Raw genomic sequence first — 20797 nt, 5'->3', positions numbered from 1 at the left:
CTGAGCGCCGGACACACCGTCACCGTCAGCAAGGGGCCAGCGACTGATATGTCTCCAACATATCTATAATTTTTGCTTGTTCCATGCTGTTATATTATCATTATTGGATGTTTTACAATCATTTTATGGCAACTTTATATCATTTTTGGGACTAACCTATTGACATAGTGCCCAGTGCTAGTTGCTGGTTTTTGCTTGTTTTTTTACATCACCGAAAATCAATACCCAACGGAGTTCAAACGCAGCAAAACTTTTTGGAGATTTTTTTGGACCAGAAGACATCTAGTGGGTCAAAGAAGTGCCAGGTGGGTTGTGCCCACCTCGGTGGCCTCCCGCACTGCCTCTTCGCCCTATAAATTGCCAAATATTCCAAAACCCCCGAAGATAACCCGAGATCGAAAGTTCCGCCGCCGCAAGCCACTTTAGCCACGAAAAACCAATCAGGAGCCCGTTCTGGCACCTTGCCAGAGGGGGAGATCATCATAGGAGGCCATCATCATGATCCCTTTGGCCACCATGATGAGGAGGGAGTAGTCCACCCTCGGGGCTGAGGGTTTCTACCAGTAGCTATGTGTTTCATCTCTCTCTCTCTCTCTCTCGTGTTCTTGATGGCACGATCTTGATGTATTTCGGGCTTTGTTAATATAGTTGGATCATATGGTGTTTTCCCCTCTCTATATTGTTGTGATGAATTGAGTTTTCCCTTTGAGATTTCATTTTATCGGATTTAATACTTTTATTGATTTCAGAGCACTTGATATGTGTCTTGCATATGAATACCCGTGGTGACAATGGGGTATTTTTTGATTCACTTGATATATGTTTTGGCACACAACTCGTGGATTCCCGAGGTGACATTGGGGTAATCTATGCATAGGGGTTGATGCATGTTGTCGTCTTTGTTTCTCCGATAGAAATCTTGGGGCACTCTTTGAGATTCTGTGTGTTGGATCGAGTATTCTAAATCTAAATTTGCTTTGGTGTTATTTTAATATGACCTCTTGATAGATCGATCGGAAAGAATAGCTACAAACAATTTCTTCTTATGTTCTCCGCTAGATAAGAACTTTGGCATGATTCCTCGTTGCTCGTCGAGGGATGGTTATATGATCCAATTATATTAGCATTGTTGACAGATTGCACTACCAAAAATACGGACCCTAGGCATCAATTTCAAGCATTGCAATACCATTTGTGCTCAATTTCTTTACTTGCTACCTTGCTGTTTTTTAATGTTATTATTACAAAAACTAATATCTACTGTCATTACTACAATTTTATTACCACCTCTTCGCCAAGCTAGTGCACCTATACAAATTACCCTTGTATTTGGTATATTGGGGACAGAAGAGACTCTTTGTTATTTGGTTGTAGGGTTGTTTAAGATAGACTATCTTCATCCTATGCCTCCCACGGATTGATAAACCTTAGGTCATCCACTTGAGAAAAAATTGCTATTGTCCTACAAAACTCTGCGCTTGGAGGCCCAACTCGTGTTTACAAGAATAAAGTTGTGTAGTAGACATCAAGCTCTTTTCTGGCGTCGTTGCCGGGGAGGTGAGTGCTTGAAGGTATATCTTTAGATCTTGCAATTGAATCTTTTAGTGTCTTGTTTTATCACTAGTTTGGTTTGTAAAAGAAAACTACCAGAAAATCGAATTGAGGTTGCATCATATTATTCATCTTTATAATGTCTTTTGTGAAAATGATGGAAATGAAAATTGTGCTCAATTGATAGAACAAGAATTCAATAAAATGTTTGGCATAAATGATGAGGATGATTGCAATGTTGCTAGTATGAATTCTTTGAATATCGATGATGCTAACGATCACTTCTAGGGAAAAAAAGGCTAGCAGCAGCGCGGGTTTTTAGGCTATCAGCAGCGCGGACAGCCGCGCTACGAATAAGGCGCTACAGCTAACTGTTACTAGTAGCATGGGCTAAACCCGCGCTACTACTAAATGATTAGTAGTAGCGCGGGTGCACACGCGCTACTACTAATCTAACACCCACACTACTACTAACCTAACTACTAACCTAACTACTAGTAGCGCTCACTTTTAACCCACGCTACTACTAACAATTTAGGAATTAAAAAATAATAAAAGTTAGATGTGGTATTCATGAAAGGTAATACATCCATTGCAAAGCAAACCAACGTCACAGAACCATCTCAGGATTCCATTTAACATCAGACACACAACCATCATCGAAGTACCTCCCCTAGTGGTCCATCACCAACCTAAACAAATCACTTCTCTAGATGTATCTACCAAGGCTTGGAGTTCAGATGCCAATGTACCCGAATCCTCCTTCCCCCGGACGATGGCGTCGAGGACCTCCACCTCGAAGACCTCCGGTGTCAAAATCACCTGGACGTTCATCTGTTCGACGTGGCCACCGTGCTTCACAGCAAAGTCTGCCTCCAAGTGGTTGAAGAGCACAACGCCCACCGGGCCACACTAGTCAGCGTCGATCACCCCTGCACCCACGTTGGGAAAGTGAAAACTTGTTAGTATGCAAATTGCATCAGTTAAACTAAATAGTATATTACAATTCATAAGACCCATTAAGTTAAGATTCCTTATCATCTAGCAATTTAAAGGGGCTCATGCCGAATATATATGATTAATTCCTCACTTCTTATTCAAACTAAATATATAGATTTGGCAAATGCAGAGAAAAACATAAAGTCCAAAAGAAACACAGAAATGCATATGTGAACTAAATTACTTTGTGTGTTAGCAGATTTCTTGTTAGGTTATTCAATATATATAGTACCACATCAAGCAGGGTGATGTGTTTACTTCACACCGCAATGTTTGGCACCAAGTTCAGTCTTGGAAGACAAATACAATACATTGCTGGGTTGGACAAGGCAAAGAAAAGTACAGAAATTTGTAGTTACTAAATCTTTAGCATTAATCAGTGCCTTCTGTCACGGGGGTCATGTGTCAACTGATTTCAAGTATGTTCTTGCAAGCTACAAATATGTTAAGAATTACTTGCAATCTGGGTTTTGCAAGCCACAAAGTTGTTTAGAATTACTACTTATCTAGTAGTACAAATGTTGAAAACAGATTATGAACTAGTCCAGACTCTACATACACGTATGTGATGAGCATTGAAGCATTCACTCTCACAGGATGTTTAGGATCATCAACCTAGTGGATGTCGTCCGGTAATAGAGGAAGTGCATCCTATATAAGGCACCGAACAAAAAGCAAAGTGACAGCTACTGTTTTTTCAGGCAGGGTGTACAAATTTAACAAAAATGAAAGTGCACTAGCACTATAGAGTCTGGTATATCCAGTTGCTAGGGCAAGTACTAAGGTCTAAGACGATATGCTACTAAATGATTGATTTTGCTGTTGCTCATGGACATAGACATGAGCAAGCACATGACAGGGCCGAACCTATGCAAAGCATCAATTGTTTTCAGCTCCATGGCAACATGTCTAGTGGAAATCAAGATACTACCCACTTGCACAACTGAATCTACCATGCGCATGCGAGAGGCTACAACTTCCTCAAAAAACAAGTAAAGAAGAGCATCATGGTTTCCTCAGTCAAATACATTGACCCACTCACCATCTTCCTTCCCTTCGCTGGCTGGAGCCATCGGCTCCGTCCTGGCAGCCTCCGTCGCCGGGGTCATAGAGAATAGAATGGTCCATGGCTCTGCATGAACATCGAACATATCTCTGATAGAATTACATATGAAGAAAGCATCACTCCTGACAATTTCATCAAGAAAAGGGAAGTTAGCTAACTTATAGGGGCAACAAAACATCAAGATTCTAACTGAACAAAAGAAACCTAGTCTAACTGCGCATTTTTTTAGAACAGGAGGATGACCCCCGTAAAACGGCGCATAGGCCTAGTGGAATTTTATTCAAGGACTAGACAAGAGCATCTTTCAGTTTACTACAATATGTAATTTAAATAGCACAAAGCAAACAACTATAAAATGACAAGTGAACTATGATCCAATGTTGTGCAGAATATTAATATGAAGGTGGATTTTTTCATATTCGAGTTTTTCTTAATAGTAACTTAAAAAATAAATGAATATATGCATAAGGTGGATTTTCACATGCAACCTGTGGTAGTTTCAGTTTGTGTCAGCTTCAATTGTCACTCCAAACCTCTATTTCTCTTGTGGGCAACTCAAAATTGTTTACTATCCGTTATCTGCAAAAACTAAAATGGACTGATCTGAGTTAAAATAAACACATTACATGAATAGGCCAGACATAAACCTCTATATGCTATGCCGAATTAAGATAAAATAAACACATTGCATGAACTGAGTTAAAATGGACTGAACTGAGTTAAATCAGCCATTTTCATTTATAAGTGATCTATATGCTATGGCAAGCAACAGCTCATTACATGAACAGGACGACAAGCCATGCCGCGCAATGATCTGTTCATCGCAGAGCATAGAACCATTCACAGGGAAGCCATTCAACAGCAGATATATAGAGATTGATCCATCATCCAACACATTGATCCGCTACGAAATTACCACACGACAGTATGATTATATTCACATGAACACAACAACAGGCCTGTCATACACACACATACTACTTAATGATTCATTCAATAATAGTTCATGAACTAGTAATAATTCCCAATAATAGTCAGTAGCTAGAGGAAGGACACCACAAATAGGTGGAATCCCAGCGAACCTAATGATTTATTCAACTCAACTCTGCTTTGAACAAAGTTGGCCTCATTTGAACAAAGAAGAATTGGAGAAGCGGACTTTCAAATCTATAGTACATACATTAGTTCAAAATTAAGTTCAAATTTAACTATAGGACGACATGTATAATAATTATAGTAGTAATTCACCACTGAGATAGATGAGAAGATGAATTGATATGGGATTGTGGGACTCGACAGTGACGGGTACAGTATCAAATTTGTCCTTCCTTTGCAAGAGAGGAAGAGAAATTAGATTGGGGATCAGAAGAAGGTGGGTACGGCCGGTGGATCCATTCATTCTTGTGGAGGAAGGAGGGCTTGTAGGCTCTTGGGGTAGTCCTCTCCTGCCTCACCTCACCTCGCCTACTGCCTCACGCAACAAGTCAGTAATGCTGCTGTGTGTGTGCGTCTGCGTCTGTGCAAACCAAAGCTAGCTGCGCATGAGGGAGGGAAGGAAAGGAAAAAAGGAAAGGGAAAGGGAAGTAGATCGAGATAGTACCTTGGCGGCCATGGCGTCGTCGACCGAATGGAGCGTAAGCAGACGGACAGATGGAGGTCCTGTCCAGGCGCGCGAGCTCGCGATTGGGGAGATGCGTCCAACGCCATGGAGGTGGAGCTCCAGGTCCTAGCCGTCGGCCATGGATGTGGATCTCCAGGTCCAAGCCCTTGGCGGATCTCGGACTGAGAGCCACCGCCTGACCTATTCTCTTCTCATCGTCTTCTAGTGAGGGGAGGGGCGAGGGTGGCGGTGGCGGTGGTCGTGCGGAGGCCTAGCCGGCCGGCTGCAGCGCTCGGGGCTGCACACACTCGTGTATTGTGAGAGGAGAGGAGGTGGAAGAAGGCCGGCGGTGGAGGGGATTTGGATCGAGGTTTGGGTGGAACTTTTTTTTTGATAAACGTGGGCAGGTGGACGGTGGAGTGGTTGGTGGGGTGGGAGCAGATGCAGGTGGTAGCCTGGAGTTTATAACCCGCGCTACTACTATCGACTTAGTAGTAGTGTGGGTTTATAACCCGCGCTATTACTACTGGTCCCAGGAGGCACAGTGGAAATCACTTAGTAGTAGCGAGGGGTAAAAACCCACGCTACTACTATAGGGTTATTAGTAGCGCGGTTTTCTCAAGCTCTCTACTGCTAATTAGCAGTAGCATTTGTTTTTAAACCGCGCTACTGCTAAGATTCTATGTATAAGGTTTTCCCTAGTAGTGTATGCAAAGCCATAAACTTGGGGGTGCTATATTTGATGAAGATGATATTTTTTGTCCCCCAATGTGGCACCTCGGCTCAGAGCAACCGGTTTACCATGCATTGCCAGCCCAGAGACCATGTCTTCTGGCAACACACAACATCTTGGTATAGAAAACGACCACTTTATTGATGCTAGCGGATCAAAGTTTACATTACAACAGGTAGCAAGGCCAAGCGGCACGCACGGGGCGGCTGAAAAATATGTACATTATTTACTGAACATAAAGGCCTCGATCATAACAACTACGCGGCAGCGGAACAACGTTGTAGCGGAAGGTCCATAGCACAGGGACACCGATGTGGACACGATCTAGACTTGGACAGCACTCCTCTCCAACAAGGCTTTTCCTGAAATCTGGCATGACACGTCAGGTCAATACATTGAATGTACTTGCAAGCTCACAACAGACATAAACATAATGACAAACAATATCATGTTATTTAACCAATTCTTAATAATGCAACAATATATCCAACATGCTGTGATCATATCCTTGTGAGGAAAAATTCCTCTTACCAACGGTGATCACTTCTTGGATCACCACCATACCAACCTCAACATCTTAACGAAGAATATCTCATGATCCTTCCGGCGATCAAAACCACGACCCATACATGGCCTAAAACAATGATCCTTCTGGCAATCACAACCACGACCCATACTAGGTCTAAAACAATGATCTGTTCGGCGACCACAACCACGACCCATACTAGGTCTAAAATAATGATCCTTCCGGCGATCACAACCACGACCAACACTTGATCCTGTCCAACCCAATGGCCTTCCCGCCATCATCAATAGTGCGGAGTTCATAACTTAGTGTGCAAATTTTATTAAATGTTGACCCGTGGTGTCACCTACTTTCGAGTGTGCCCGTAACCGTGGACTCGGCTATCGATAGATTAATACACTCTGCAGAGGTAGCACACTGTACCCACACCACGGAACCCATGGACTCGTACTCCCATTCGGGTGGACCAACGACATTCCTACGAAATCACTCCATTGCCATGACACTCTCTCGGCAACTCAGACCCACTCCCAACTGGGCAAGTCCTGGGTGGCCCCGTGTCTACCAAAGACACAACGACCACCGTCGTGGCCAAACGTCCCTCATGGGGACTGGTACCAAAAATGTTAACAACGACACACAAGGTTATGTCTGCTTACGGGCCAGGGTACCGCATGCCCATAACCTTCCCTTGTTGGAGGCACCAAGCAGAGGCATGACAACGGACCGAATAAAGGCCTTCCAATACAGGCAAATGCGGTTGCACTGGGAAAAACATGATTCAGTGGCACCATGACCTGGTCAACGATATATTCGAGTTGTATTATTATCAGGTTCAACTTAAATTGAAAATAATCGGTGTCATAGTATGCCATGAAGTGCAACAATAACATATGCATCACATAATACCGGAAAAGACTGAGTCAACTATATCCGCACTAAGCATAACCAACAGCAACTCTTGACACTCCTCTAGTCAAGATTAAACCTCACACTAAACAAAATCTTTTCTAACAAGTTTTATCATTATTATCATCTAAGAAAATAACTTCAATTAATTACTTATATCCATAACCATATTATTTCTACCATAGAAAAAATAAGTTCTAGTCTCTTTATCAACTTAGTTGGCTCTAAACTTTCTGTAACACAAGCATATTAACTTGGACTAGCACTTAACAGAATATGAATAACATAATAATGATCTATATGCATGGATTAAATCATTCATTCAAGTAGGAAAATCACAAATATTGCAATGGCACCATGAAAATGTTGATGTGGCTTGCCTTAGTGCAGATGAGGTTCACAAGCCTCGTGGTGATCCTCAAGACAAGCCTCACTGATCTGAAAACAATTACAAACACACAAAAAAATCATCAAGAACCCTTCTGAAATTCACCAGAAAATCTAGGCAGCAGGGAAAAATCACATTTTTGGTGAGCTGCTAGATTTCTTTGCAAAGAACACAATGCAAAAAAGAATCAATTCATTTGGACTTATGGTTGAGAAGTTATAGCTGTTTGAAGCTCCCTGGATATAAATGAAATTTGAATTTAAATAAAACAGACTGGAGGGGAGGTGACGTCGAAGGCGTAAAGCCTCGGGGCGCCACCACTCATACCGCTTCGCGCGCGTAGTGAGTGGCTGACTAGCGGGGCCCGCTAGTCAGATGATGGGGAGAGGGGAAACGAGAAAGGGGGTGGCGCGGCTTTGCCGGAGCAAACGCCGGTGATGAGGGCTCCTTGGCCAAAATGAGAGGAAGGGATCTAGAGAGGAGACTGAGGCGCACCTGCCCGTACCTGTAGAGTAGCTAGGGGTGGTCGGACGGCATCGGAATCTTCCTCTCTAGCGGAGACAGGAAGCAGAGCTCCCCGGAGACGAAGACGAGGGCGAGCGGAAGCGGAAGTGACTCTAGGGGTTCCAACCGGTCGGAACGGCACCACTGCAGAGTGGCAGAGGCCCTGGAAGGGTTGCCCAGGCCTGGGAGGGGCCGGAGCTATGGGAACGACCCGAGGGGATCGCCGACGAGCTCTATCTCGGGGACGGCGGCCCGCGGCCTGCCCGGCCATGCTACAGTCTTCTACTAGGTTGTGGAGTGTTTGAGAGTGGTGGATGATGCTCGAGGAGGCTGGGGGAGTTCTCTATTTATAGCCGAGCGTCGAGGGGGGTTCGGGCTCCACCAGTGGACACCTGGACACGGCGCCCGTCGACGAGCGGCGTCACTAAGAGAGGGAGAAGGAGACGGAGCTCACGCGGGGAGTGTGGGCGAACGGGGACGAGCACAGGGGTACTGGGGTGACGACGAGCACAGTATGCACCGCACTGTTTCGTTGGCCGAACCGTGCCCGTGCTCGCTGCCGCGAGCTCCGGCGTTGGCGAGTGCCAGGGGAGAGTTAATGGGTCTAAGACGAAGATGGTGGCGAGGTTTGGCATGCTTAGGCAAGCGGGGAATTCGCTACAAGAAATATGTCAACTTGTGACCACCACTATTGGTCACTGAATGGTCACAAATTTTCATTTGTGACCTTTTTGTGACCAAAAACATAAGGTCAAAAGCTGGCCGTCATAAACTGACTATAGCGACCTTTCTTCTGCAATGGTCGAAGACGATTATGACCAAAATACGTCTACTGTGGCGTTTTGGTCACTAGCAACCTCCCCAGGCCACGTAGGCATCCAGCGTGGCAATCTGACGTGGCATAAGATTCATCCCGGTCCAATTCGATTTTCTACATGGGCCTAGCACAACAATTCGGCCTTTTTAATGTATTTTTTTCCTGTGCTTTTATTAGCTACATGGGTCTGGCCCAACAATTCAGCCTTATTGATTTCTTTATGTGGCCCTTTTAACAACATATTTTCTTTTTGATCATGTATTTTTCTGGGCCATTTCTTTGCTGGGCCTCTCATGTTTTTCCCTCAAAAATAGTTGTCCAATATAACTTGAGCCTAGCCCAGTTCCGAAAAAATTGATCCAATACAAAAGAAGTTATTATGCCATTGACATTACAACACATCACACCACAAGCTATCTTGGGCAACGTGCAATGTTATTATATTACAACCATTCATTCCAGCAATACATATCTAAGATATCTTTACATCCCAGGAACAGTAACTGCCAAACAAAACTATTCTAGAACAAATAAAATTAAAACAAAAATTTAGATGCTAAGACATAACAGAAGTTCCTATTGTCCTCCTCCTTCCAACATTTGAAAACCTCATTCACCTGCAGTAGATCAATCATGAGTGAGAAACTATATAGCAGAAAAAATGTTTAAATGATGCAAAATAACAATCATTACACATGGTATTTGGGTACAAATTCATTAGTCATTCCACATGGTATGGCAGGTACAGATTCATCAGCCATTAGAGTAGATAATAACATCACTAGCAACAAGTAATACGGCTTGGATCAAGTCTCAAGCATAATAGAGTACAGATTAGTCCAGTTTATACTCCTCTTTTAGAGGTATAGAATATAGCTAATGGGAGCCGACGTCCAGGAGTATTTGCAAATGATACAACATCATGGAGTGGGATAACATGTTTAGCAGTACAGGTTATATAGTAAGCAAGCAAGCAATTTGGCAAGCTATGTTGCAAGATAATTGTTGTGTCGCTAACAATCACCATGTAAGAATGCTTTGTTGTACTAATACATGCACATCAAGCGAGAGTGGTGTTCTATTCTTACCACATAGGCACAAGTGAGATGATGCCCGATTCGCCCTGCTTGTCCACAAGACTCGACCAGGAGCACAAGAAAGTAGGCTGGTAACAAAATAACAAGCCACACATAAAACTGTTATGCCCTGGACAACTACAGAGAAGAAAGCAAAAGTAACCAAAATAGTAGAGGTGTGGTGATCAAGTATATAAACACTCCTAACAGCTAATTATATAAGGGCATTGCTCATAATGAAGAGCAAAGTATTTTTATGGGGAGGAAAAGCTCCCAGCTTCACCACCCCCAGGATATGCATTCAAACAAGAATTTATTAGTGAAGAACAAAAAGAGCGGCTCCCTTGTTTTTTGCTGGAACTACAGTAGCCTAGCTTAGCTTCAAACAAGAATAACGAATTTGTAAGACATGTATGTTTGCCATAACCAAGCAAGCAGATTCAGTAGCTACTTAAACAGTTTAATAGTTGGACTCCGGAGACAATTCTTAGTGCTTCAAATCATTCAGTTATTTGAGTTAACAGTACAGAAATGAATTGAAGATCAATGACAGTAGTAATTGGAGGGATAAATCAACACTTGTTCTAAGGACAATAAGATGATTGGTGCCAGGCAGTGTGGGGTCTCATCAGTCACCAAGCTGAACATGAGTGTTTAAATTTGCCAACTAGGACTAACAAAAGTGCCAAACAGAGCTTTTTAGGCTACAACAGCAACATATTAAACTATCATGGACCTACCTAACTCTCAAAGCACTAATCCATCCCCAATTAGTTCAGATAAAAAAATCCCACATGGCTAAATGGGCATGCACCTCTCTGTAATTCTACAGATAAACCTTGAGGGGCTCAATGTACTCCTGAAAGCCTAGCGTGGCCATCGCCCAGAGCAGGTCGTCGATGTTGATGGTCTTGCACTTCTCCCTCTAGCACTTGTCACTCGCCCTACAATACAGACAAGACAAAACAGCGACAGGTCAACACCAGACCACACTTGATTCGGGGAGGCAAAACAGAGCGGCAACAGTCAACAGAGCCACTCACTCGCTGGCGATGAAGCAATGAACTCCGAGATGCACTCCCGCACGGTCTCCTTGGCGTCCTTGGCGATCTTGCCGTTGGCCAGGATGGCCTTCTTCATGATGCTGCTGATGTTGGCGATGGGCAGGAACCTGTCCTGCTCCCTGATGCCGCCGAAGCCGCCGCCCGGCAGGCTCGCCGCCGCGTCCGACATCCGGCCGCCCTCCTGCAGCACACCAGCAACCCCGCCAGATCCATCAGCACACCGGCGCACCAAACCCTAGACCCCGACTTCCGGAAGTGCAGGGAGAGAGGTGAGGGGAGAGGGAGGCGTACCTTTTATAGACGGCCGTGTAGAGGGAGGGAGGGAAGGTGGTGGAGGGGAATGGAGGTGCGGTGAGGGCGGCGAGCGACGTCCCCGTGCTTCGCAAGCCTCCGCGACGCCTTTCTGGCCACCGGAGGAGCTGAGGGCCGAATCCGCTACGATTGGCTCGACTGCCCAAGCCCTGTTGGTGGAGAGCACCTGCTCGATCCAGATCGAGGTCCTGATTGGCGTGGGGTTGCCTGCGAATCTTGGGGGCGGCTCTGGGCATGGGCTCGATCTTGGGTCGGCCTCAACCTCATCTACGGCGAGGGTCGTCGATGGTGGCAGTGGCGGTGGGGTTGGGGGCGGCGGTAGATCGAGATCTGAGGGAAGGAGAAGGGGTGGGGTTGGGGGCGTGGGCGCGGGGCGTGGGTGGGAGGGAGAAGGGGGCAGCGGCTGCTGGAGTGGGAGTGGAGTTAGGGCGGGACGAGCGCGGCGAGTGAGGCATCAGGGACGGCGTGGGGTCAGCGGGCGGAGGAAGAGCGGCACGGGCAGCGGAGTGTGGTGGCGCGCGGGCGTGGGCGGCGGGATCTGAATTGGGGGAGGTAGGTAGGTGGCGGCTACGAGTGGATCTGAATCGGGGGATAGAGGGGAGAGGAGTGGAGTTATGGTTTGGGTTGGCCTGCTGAGAGGTGAGCGAGAGACGTTGGATTCGCCTAGTGTGGACGGTTCAGATCACATAGAGTGTGATGATCCGTGAGAAGTGTTCTGATTGGTTCGAGAATATGTGATTTAAAATAATTTCCAAGTACTAAAGATAGAGCTATTTTGTGAAGCAACTATCAAAAATATTTTTCAAAAGGGCATTATACAAATTTTCACTCAAGTTAGACCACATTTTATGGATGAGCACCAATTTGTATGCATTTCTGATCTTTCTACCTATTTTTAATCATTTTTTGAGTGTCCAAACTGAGTTTTTTTTGTAAAGGACCTATAATATATTTGTTGCAAAATTGGACCAAATCATTTTTTTGAAATACTAGGCCATATTTAATGCACAATTGACCAAATTATTGGGTGTAAAAAGTTTTCATACACCTCTGATGAAAAAGACAAATTTTCGCCGATTTAGCTGGAAGCGGGTCAAATTGGAACTGCGGCTGCCTCATAGTTTGCTATTTATTTTTTACAAAAAACATTTCTAGGTACAAAAGTATCTATTTACTCATAGAAACACCAAAAAAATCCAAGATTCAACCACTAGCTAGGAACGGTCATTCCCGCCGTTTTGACCGCATTTTGAAACGGGCATAAAAATTCAAAAAAAATCAAAAAATTGGAAAACCTTCGCATTGTGTCATCATATGTGACCAAGTTACCAGGAAAAATAATAAAATTGTAATACGGCAATTCTTTTAAAAAAGTGTTCTCAGAAACGAGCTACCATCTATGGAGATCAATGGCTTTCAAGCTAGATGATCAATATTATGGCCACATTCATTGCCTAGTTTGTTCAAATGATCTCATATTATGCACAAGGGTGCATATTGGAATGGCAAACAATGTTGCCTAAGGAAATTTTCATTTTCTTTGGACGAAAAAGTCATTTTCCATTTTTTGAGTGCCCCAAATGATGTTTTTTTGTGAAGAACCTACGAAATAATTTTTGCAAAATTAGACCAAATCATTTTTCTAAAATACTAGGTCATATTTAATGTACAATTGACCAAATGGTTGGGTGTAAAAAGTTTTGATCCACCTCCCGTGAAAAAGACAAATTTCCGCCGATTTAGTTAGAAGCGGGTCAAATTTGAACTGTAGCTGCCTTGTAGTTTGCTATTTATTTTTTCCAAAAATCATTTCTAGGTACATAAGCTAGTATCTATTTAATCAGAGAAACACCAAAAAATTCCAAGATTCAACCACTAGCTAGGAACGGTCATTCCCGCCGTTTTCACCGCATTTCGAAACGGGCATAAAAAATTCAAAAAAAAATCAAAAAATTGGGAAACCTTCGCATTGTGTCATTATATGTGGCCAAGTTCCCAGGAAAAATAACAAACTTGTAATACAACAATTATTTTAAAAAAGTGTTCTCGGAAACGAGCTATCACGTGTGGAGATCAATGGCTTTCAAGCCAAATGATCAATCTTATGGCCACATTCATGGTGTAGTTTGCTCAAATGATCTCATATTGTGCACAAGGGTGCATATTGGAATGGCAAACAATGTTGCCTAAGGAAGTTTTCATTTTCGTTGGACGAAAAAACCATTTCCATTTTTTGAGTGCACAAAAGGAGGTTTTTTTGTGAAGGAACTACCAAATAATTGTTGCAAAATTGGACCAAATCATTTTTATAAAATACTAGGCCATATTTAATGCACAATTAACAAAATGGTTGGGTGTAAAAATTTTTTGATCCACCTCTCGTGAAAAAGACAAATTGCCACCGATTCAGCAGGAAGCGGGTCAAATTTGAACTGCAGCTGCCTCATAGTTTGCTATTTATTTTTTCCAAAAATCATTTCTATTTACATAAGGACCTATTTAATCATAAATACATGGTTTGGTGGCGATACGTAGAGGTTTGGGCAGTGGCTGAGGGCCCCAACTCTAGATCGCGTAAACTCGCATGCCCGCCGCGTGGTCACCGCGTGACCGTGGAATTGCCATGCGTTCTGGGAGCCCTAGGCATGTCTAGTGGGTTGGTCACTCCCTAGGTTGGTGCTAGGAAGAAAATTACAACATAAGATTCTCACGAGGAGACCGATCGATGCTCAAACATGAATTAACAGCCAAGTGTTTGATTAGCGGTACGGGAAATGTACATGGCTAATGGGAGTGAGTTTTGGCTGAGGATGATCAGTTACTAAGAAGACCGTCTGCACAAATTTTCAGCTCAAAAGGAGGAGCCTAGGTGGTACTTGCTTTGCGAACTACCACACTGGACATAACTATGAATGTTGAAGCTCGGCTCAAAATAATGAACAGATTGAGCTGGCATTAGGTGGAGGATGGTTATTTGGGCATAGGAAACCACTGCAGAAAATGGATACTATTTGGAAATGCCAAAGTGGTACTTCCTTCACAATTCTCTTCTATGGACAGAAACTTGGGAAAACTAGTGAGAGAGATTGGATGAATGAAATGATCTAAAAATTGGTGTAGGTAAGTTACATAGGTATGGTCATGCACTGGTAAATTTTCAGATCATTTGGGTAAGCCTAGCTAGTACTTACTTCACAAAGCCTCTCTCGAGGTAGAAACTTTGAAAATTTCCTGAGAAAGATTTACTAGGAAAATTGAGCTGAATATTATCATGTGGCAATGATTTGGGTATGGAAGAGTGCCCGAAAAGTTTGAGGGTAATAGGAGGGGTCTAGATAACACTTGCTTTGCAACATGCCAATTTGGCCATAAAATATAAATTGAACCTGGGCTCACATAGATGATTTGACTGAGCTGCAATTTGGAGGAGGGTGATAATTTGGGCATATGAAGGAACTGTATAAATTTCATGTCATTTCGATATATAAAAAAGGTACTTCCTTCACATGCTTCTAGGTGGACAAAAACTTTGAAAATTTGCCGAGGAAGATTTGCTAGGCAAGTGGAGCTGATTTTTGTCATGCGGTAATGATTTGGATAGGAAAGAGTGCCCAAAAATTCCAAGGGCAATCAAGAATATATAAATAGCACTTCCTTCATAAAGTGCTGTCGTGAACAGAATAGGAAAATGAATATTGTTGAATTAGTTTTGAACTAGCCAAGGAAGGATTTTTACATATTTGATGAATATATGACCCAAATAATTTATGAGATTTTTTTGGGAATTTTGGGAATGACAAAAATATAGGTTGCTTCACAACCTAGGGCAAAAACTGCCACGTGGACATGAAACATAGGCAAAACTGATGAGGTGGCGCCTAGTCACTATCACTTTGGGTGACTATAAGTTCCGGATGACATCTCGAGTATGCGTTCCGGATGTTACTATCACTTTGGGTGACTATAAGTTCTTGTCCTCTCCAAATGTTCTTGGTGACTCGGATATTGATCTTATTCTCGGAATGGATTGGCTTTCTAAGCACAAGGCTCAGCTTGATTGTGCAGCCAGGCAGATTCAATTGACTCATTCGTCTGAGGATGTAATTGTCTTTGCCGCTCGTGATGATACCATTCGTCTGTTTTCTCTCAATGAGAAGGGTGAATTGGATGCCATCTCTTAAATTCCAGTCATTTGCGAATATCAATACGTCTTTCCAGAAGAGCTCCCAGGAATGCCTCCGCACCGGCCAGTTGAATTCATTATTGAACTCGAGCCTGGCACGGAACCTGTATGCAAATGTCCTTACAAGCTCGGACCTGAAGAGTTGAAGGAGCTGAAGAAGCAACTCGATGAGCAAGAAAGAATGGATCTCATCCAGCCTAGTTCTTCTCCGTGGGGTTGTGGTGTTCTTTTTGTGAAGAAGAAGGATGGAACGGACCGACTTTGTGTTGATTACCGTCCAGTGAACAAGAAGACCATCAAGAACAAATACCCACTTCCCAACATCAATGAGCTGTTCGAACAACTCAAAGGTGCCCAAGTATTCTCCAAGCTTGATCTCCGTATGGGTTATCACCAGATTCACATTCTTGAAGAAGATATTCCCAAGACAGCATTCAGAACAAGCTTTGGTTCATATGAATACACTGTCATGTCTTTTGGCCTCGCCAACGCTCCTCCGACGTTCTCTCGCATGATGAACTTCATCTTCAACGCCTTCACCAATGACTTCGTTTTGGTCTATCTCGACGACATTCTGGTTTTCTCCAAGAACAAGGAAGATCATGCCAAGCACTTGCGTTTGGTTCTTGATAAGCTCAGAGAACATCAGTTCTACGCCAAGTTCTCCAAGTGTGAATTTTGGCTCAATGAGGTTCTTTATCTTGGTCATATCATCTCTGCCAAGGGCATTGCCGTGAATCCTGAGAAGGTGTCTGCAATTGTGAATTGGGAACCTCCTCAGAACGTGAAGCAACTCCACAGTTTTCTCGGTCTCGCAAGCTATTGCCGAAGATTCGTTGAAAACTTTTCTAAGATCACGAAGCCTCTCTCTAATCTTCTTCAGAAGCACGTCAAGTACGTTTGGTCTCCGGAGTGTGATATTTCTTTCAACACTTTGAAAGAGAAGTTGATCACTGCTCCAGTTCTGACTCCGCCTGATGAATCCAAGCCGTACGAGGTCTTTTGTGATGCGTCTCTCCAAGGTCTTGGCACAGTATTGATGCAAGAGAAGAAAGTTGTTGCTTATACATCTCGCCAGTTGAAGCCTAATGAGAAGAACTACCCCACTCATGATCTCGAGTTGGCGGCAGTTGTGCATGCTCTCTTGACCTGGAGACATCTTCTATTGGGAAGAAAAGTGGACATTTTCACTCATCACAAGAGTCTCAAGTACATCTTCACTCAGCCTAATCTCAACCTCAGGCAAACTCGATGGGTCTAAATGATTCAAGAGTATAATCCGAGTATCGAGTATACTCCAGGCAACGCCAATGTGATTGCTGACGCATTGAGCAGAAAGGCTTACTGCAACAGTCTGATTCTTAAGCCCTATCAACCCGAGCTTTGTGAAGCTTTCCGCAAACTTAACCTGCAAGTTGTTCCTCAAGGTTTCCTCGCCAACCTTCTAGTTTCTCCTACCTTAGAAGACCAGATTCGCCAAGCCCAGCTTCTTGATGCTATGGTGAAAAAGGTGAAGATTGGGATTGCCAAGAGTCAGTCCAAGTACAAGTGGTACCGCCTTGATGACAAGGAAACTCTCTTCTTCGAGGATCGTATTGTTGTGCCCAAAGGTGACCTCCGTAAAGTGATCATGAACGAGGCTCACAATTCTCTCCTCTCCATCCACCCTGGGAGCACGAAGATATATCAGGACCTTAAGCAAGTTTATTGGTGGACTCGAATGAAGCGCGAGATCGCTCAATTCGTGAATGAATGTGATGTCTGCAGAAGAGTGAAGGCAGAATACCAAAGGCCAGCTGGTCTCCTCCAACCTCTTGCCATTCCAGAATGGAAGTTTAACCACATTGAGATGGACTTTGTGACTGGGTTTCCAAAGTCCAAGCGTGGCAATGATGCTATATTCATTGTCATCGACAAACTCACCAAAGTGGCTCACTTTCTGCCTATCAAAGAGTCGATCACTTCAGCTCAATTGGCGGAACTCTATACCTCTCGAATTGTCTCTCTGCACGGTATTCCTCAAGTGATCTCTTCAGACCGTGGCAGCATCTTTACCTCGAAGTTTTGGGATTCTTTCCAGAAGGCCATGGGCACCAACATCCGCTTCAGCACAGCTTTCCATCCTCAAACAAGCGGTCAAGTCGAGCGTGTCAACCAGATTCTTGAAGATATGCTCAGGGCTTGTGTGATCTCCTTCGGCATGAAGTGGGAGGATTGTCTTCCTTATGCTGAATTCTCCTACAACAATAGTTTTCAAGCAAGTTCGGGCAAGGCCCCATTTGAAATTCTGTATGGCAGGAAGTGCCGTACCCCTCTCAACTGGTCTGAAATCGGTGAATGTCAGCTTTTGGATAATGACTTAATCATAGAGGCAGAAGAAATGTGCAAAGTCATTCGTGATAACCTCAAAGCAGCCCAATCCCGCCAGAAGAGCTACTATGATAGTAAGCACCGTGATTTGGCTTTCGAGATCAGAGATCATGTTTACCTCCGTGTCTCTCCTATGAAAGGTACTCGTCGCTTCGGTATCAAAGGGAAGCTTGCCCCTAGATACGTGGGACCTTTCAAGATTGTCAGCAAGAGAGGCGACCTCGCCTATCAACTCGAGCTTCCTTCAAACTTTGCAAATGTTCATGACGTGTTCCATGTCTCTCAACTTCGGAAGTGCTTCAAGACTCCTGACCGCACCGTCAACTTCGAGGACATTGAGCTCCAAGAAGATCTCTCTTATCGTGAGCACCCAGTTGCTATTCTTGAAGAGACTGAACGCAAGACTCGCAATAAGTCAATCAAATTTCTCAAAGTCAAGTGGTCACACCATTCCGACCGTGAAGCTACCTGGGAACACGAGGATCACCTCCGTTCTGAGTACCTGGAGTTCTTTCAGTCCTAGATCTCGGGACGAGATCCTTTCGTAGTGGTGGAGTGTTGTAACACCCCGGATGTAACTTTCCCTATTTGTACTCCAACTCTTTCCGTTTCCGGCGTTAAGTTATTTTATTTCCTCGGGTTCGGGTCTCTGTCTCCGTGTGTTGTTTTCTTTGTCATGCATCTCATATGATGTCATCATGTGCATTGCATTTGCATACGTGTTCATCTCTTGCATTAGAGCATTTTCCCCTTTGTCCGTTTTGCATTCCGGCGCTTCGTTCTCCTCCGGTGGTCATTTCTAGCTTTCTTTCATGTGTGGGGATTAGACATTTCAGGACTTGCCAAGCGGCCTTGGTTTACTACCGGTAGACCGCCTGTCAAGTTTCGTACCATTTGGACTTCGTTTGATACTCCAACGGTTAACCGAGGGACCGAAAAGGCCTCGTGTGTGTGCATCCCAACACCCCTCCAATTTGCCCCAAAACCCACCAAACTCTGCTCCATGTCCTAGAGCGTTCGATCACGATCGCGTGGCCGAAAACCGCACCTCATTTGGACTCTCCTAGCTCCACTTATGCCTATAAATAGACACCCCCCCGTTTTTCGGATCTCTCTCCCTCTCCGAAACCCTAAATCCCCTCGCGCTGGCCGGACATTGTCCGACCCGGCCGGACACACTGCCGCCGCCCTATCCCGCTGCGCCATGTGGCATCCGCCACCTACCACCGCCGCTGGCCCGGGAGGCCCGATCCGGGCCCCCGCGAGCCCGAAGTCCCCGCCGCCAGGCCACCGCTCCGCCCCGAGCCGAGCCGGAGCTCGCCGCACCGCCGCCGCCTCGCCGCGCCGGCGAGCTCGGACCGCATCGCCGCCCCACACCGCGGCCGGCCGCGCCGTCCCCGCCGCCTCTCCAACCCACCGGGCCCGGGAGACCTCGCCGCCGTTCGTCCCGCTCCGGCCGCCGTCGTCTCCGTCATCTCCGGCGACCTCCGTGAACAGTGCAGCGCTGCGCCTCGGTTTCTGTGCAACCCTAGATCTGGGGTTGTTTTTTTTCTCTAAGTCTTTAAATTTTCAGTTCAAGTTGCTCTGTCCGAGGCTCCATAACTTTGCACCCGTAGCTCCGATTCATGCATATAGTATATCAAAATGTTCATCTCGACGAGTAAACCATTTCATTCCATTGCATCATTTTCATTTGAGTTCATCTTGATGCCCGAAATGTGGTTAGAAGAGGCCTTCGTGAGTTAATTGTCAGATCTGCTAGTTCATCTTAGACTTTTGTCATTTTTGCCATGATTATTGTGTGCATGATATGCCTGTGAGTCCTTCATATGTTTTGTTAAGCATCTTGTTATATTTCCAGATGTGCAACCCATGCATTTTTAGGATTGTGTGGTGACTTGTGCAAGCTTGCAAAGTGAGGCACCCGGTAAATCTGTTTTCAGGGACTTAGTAGTTTTCACTAAGTCTGGGATTATTTAGTTCATGATGCCATATGTTCAGCTTGTTTCCTAGTGATCCGTGCCTCTTTTGAGGATGATCAGTAAAGGAGTTTTGTTAATCATGTTATGCTCTATCCATCCATGTCTTTGTTTGAAATTATGGAGAAACCAAGCTTGAGTCAATCGAGCTCTACTTTTGCTTCGTTGTGAATCTGGGCAGATCGTCAACTAGTTTGCGATTTTGCTGATGCTATTGTAGTTGATCCATGCAGGCTATGCCTTTGTTCTTGCCATGTCTAGCTTGTATTTTGTGCCTTCTTTATGGGTATATGCTTGCCTTGCCATGACTTGAACTGTAGTGAGTGCATCGAGCTCGTAAACATGCCTTCGTGAGTTATATTTCAGCATATCTCAGTTTTCACCAAGTCTGAAAACTGATTGTGTTTTAGCTATGTTCGTGTGCCCGTTAGTATATTTTGTGAACCCTTTTGGCCCCAGCTCACTAAGGGACTTTTGTTAAGTTTGTTGAGTAGCTCCATGCCATGTCTTTATTTGTCATGTTCAGGTCCTGTAGCATGTTGTTTTGTTGCTCCAAAGAGGGCTTCATGATCTGAAATTTCAGACAAGTGTTAATTTCACTAAGTCTGGAATCTGTTTTGCATTTGCGTTATTGCTGTGCTTGTTTGAACCGCATAATGGATGAATTGTCCATGGCTCAGTGCTAGTCTTTTGTTAAGCATCTTGTGGGCATCCATGCCA

The 20797-nt window shown here is 44.5% G+C and overlaps 1 pseudogene; it reads right to left on the bottom strand.

The window, feature by feature from the left end:
- Positions 1-10944: 10944 nt before the first annotated feature.
- Positions 10945-20797, bottom strand: part of LOC123191651 (nuclear transcription factor Y subunit B-1-like) — a 47362-nt pseudogene continuing 37509 nt past the window's right edge.

The sequence above is a fragment of the Triticum aestivum genome, chromosome 2A, assembly GCF_018294505.1.
Source record: "Triticum aestivum cultivar Chinese Spring chromosome 2A, IWGSC CS RefSeq v2.1, whole genome shotgun sequence".
NCBI classification, from domain to species: Eukaryota; Viridiplantae; Streptophyta; class Magnoliopsida; order Poales; family Poaceae; genus Triticum; species Triticum aestivum.
This window is presented reverse-complemented; position numbering and strand designations above follow the sequence as displayed.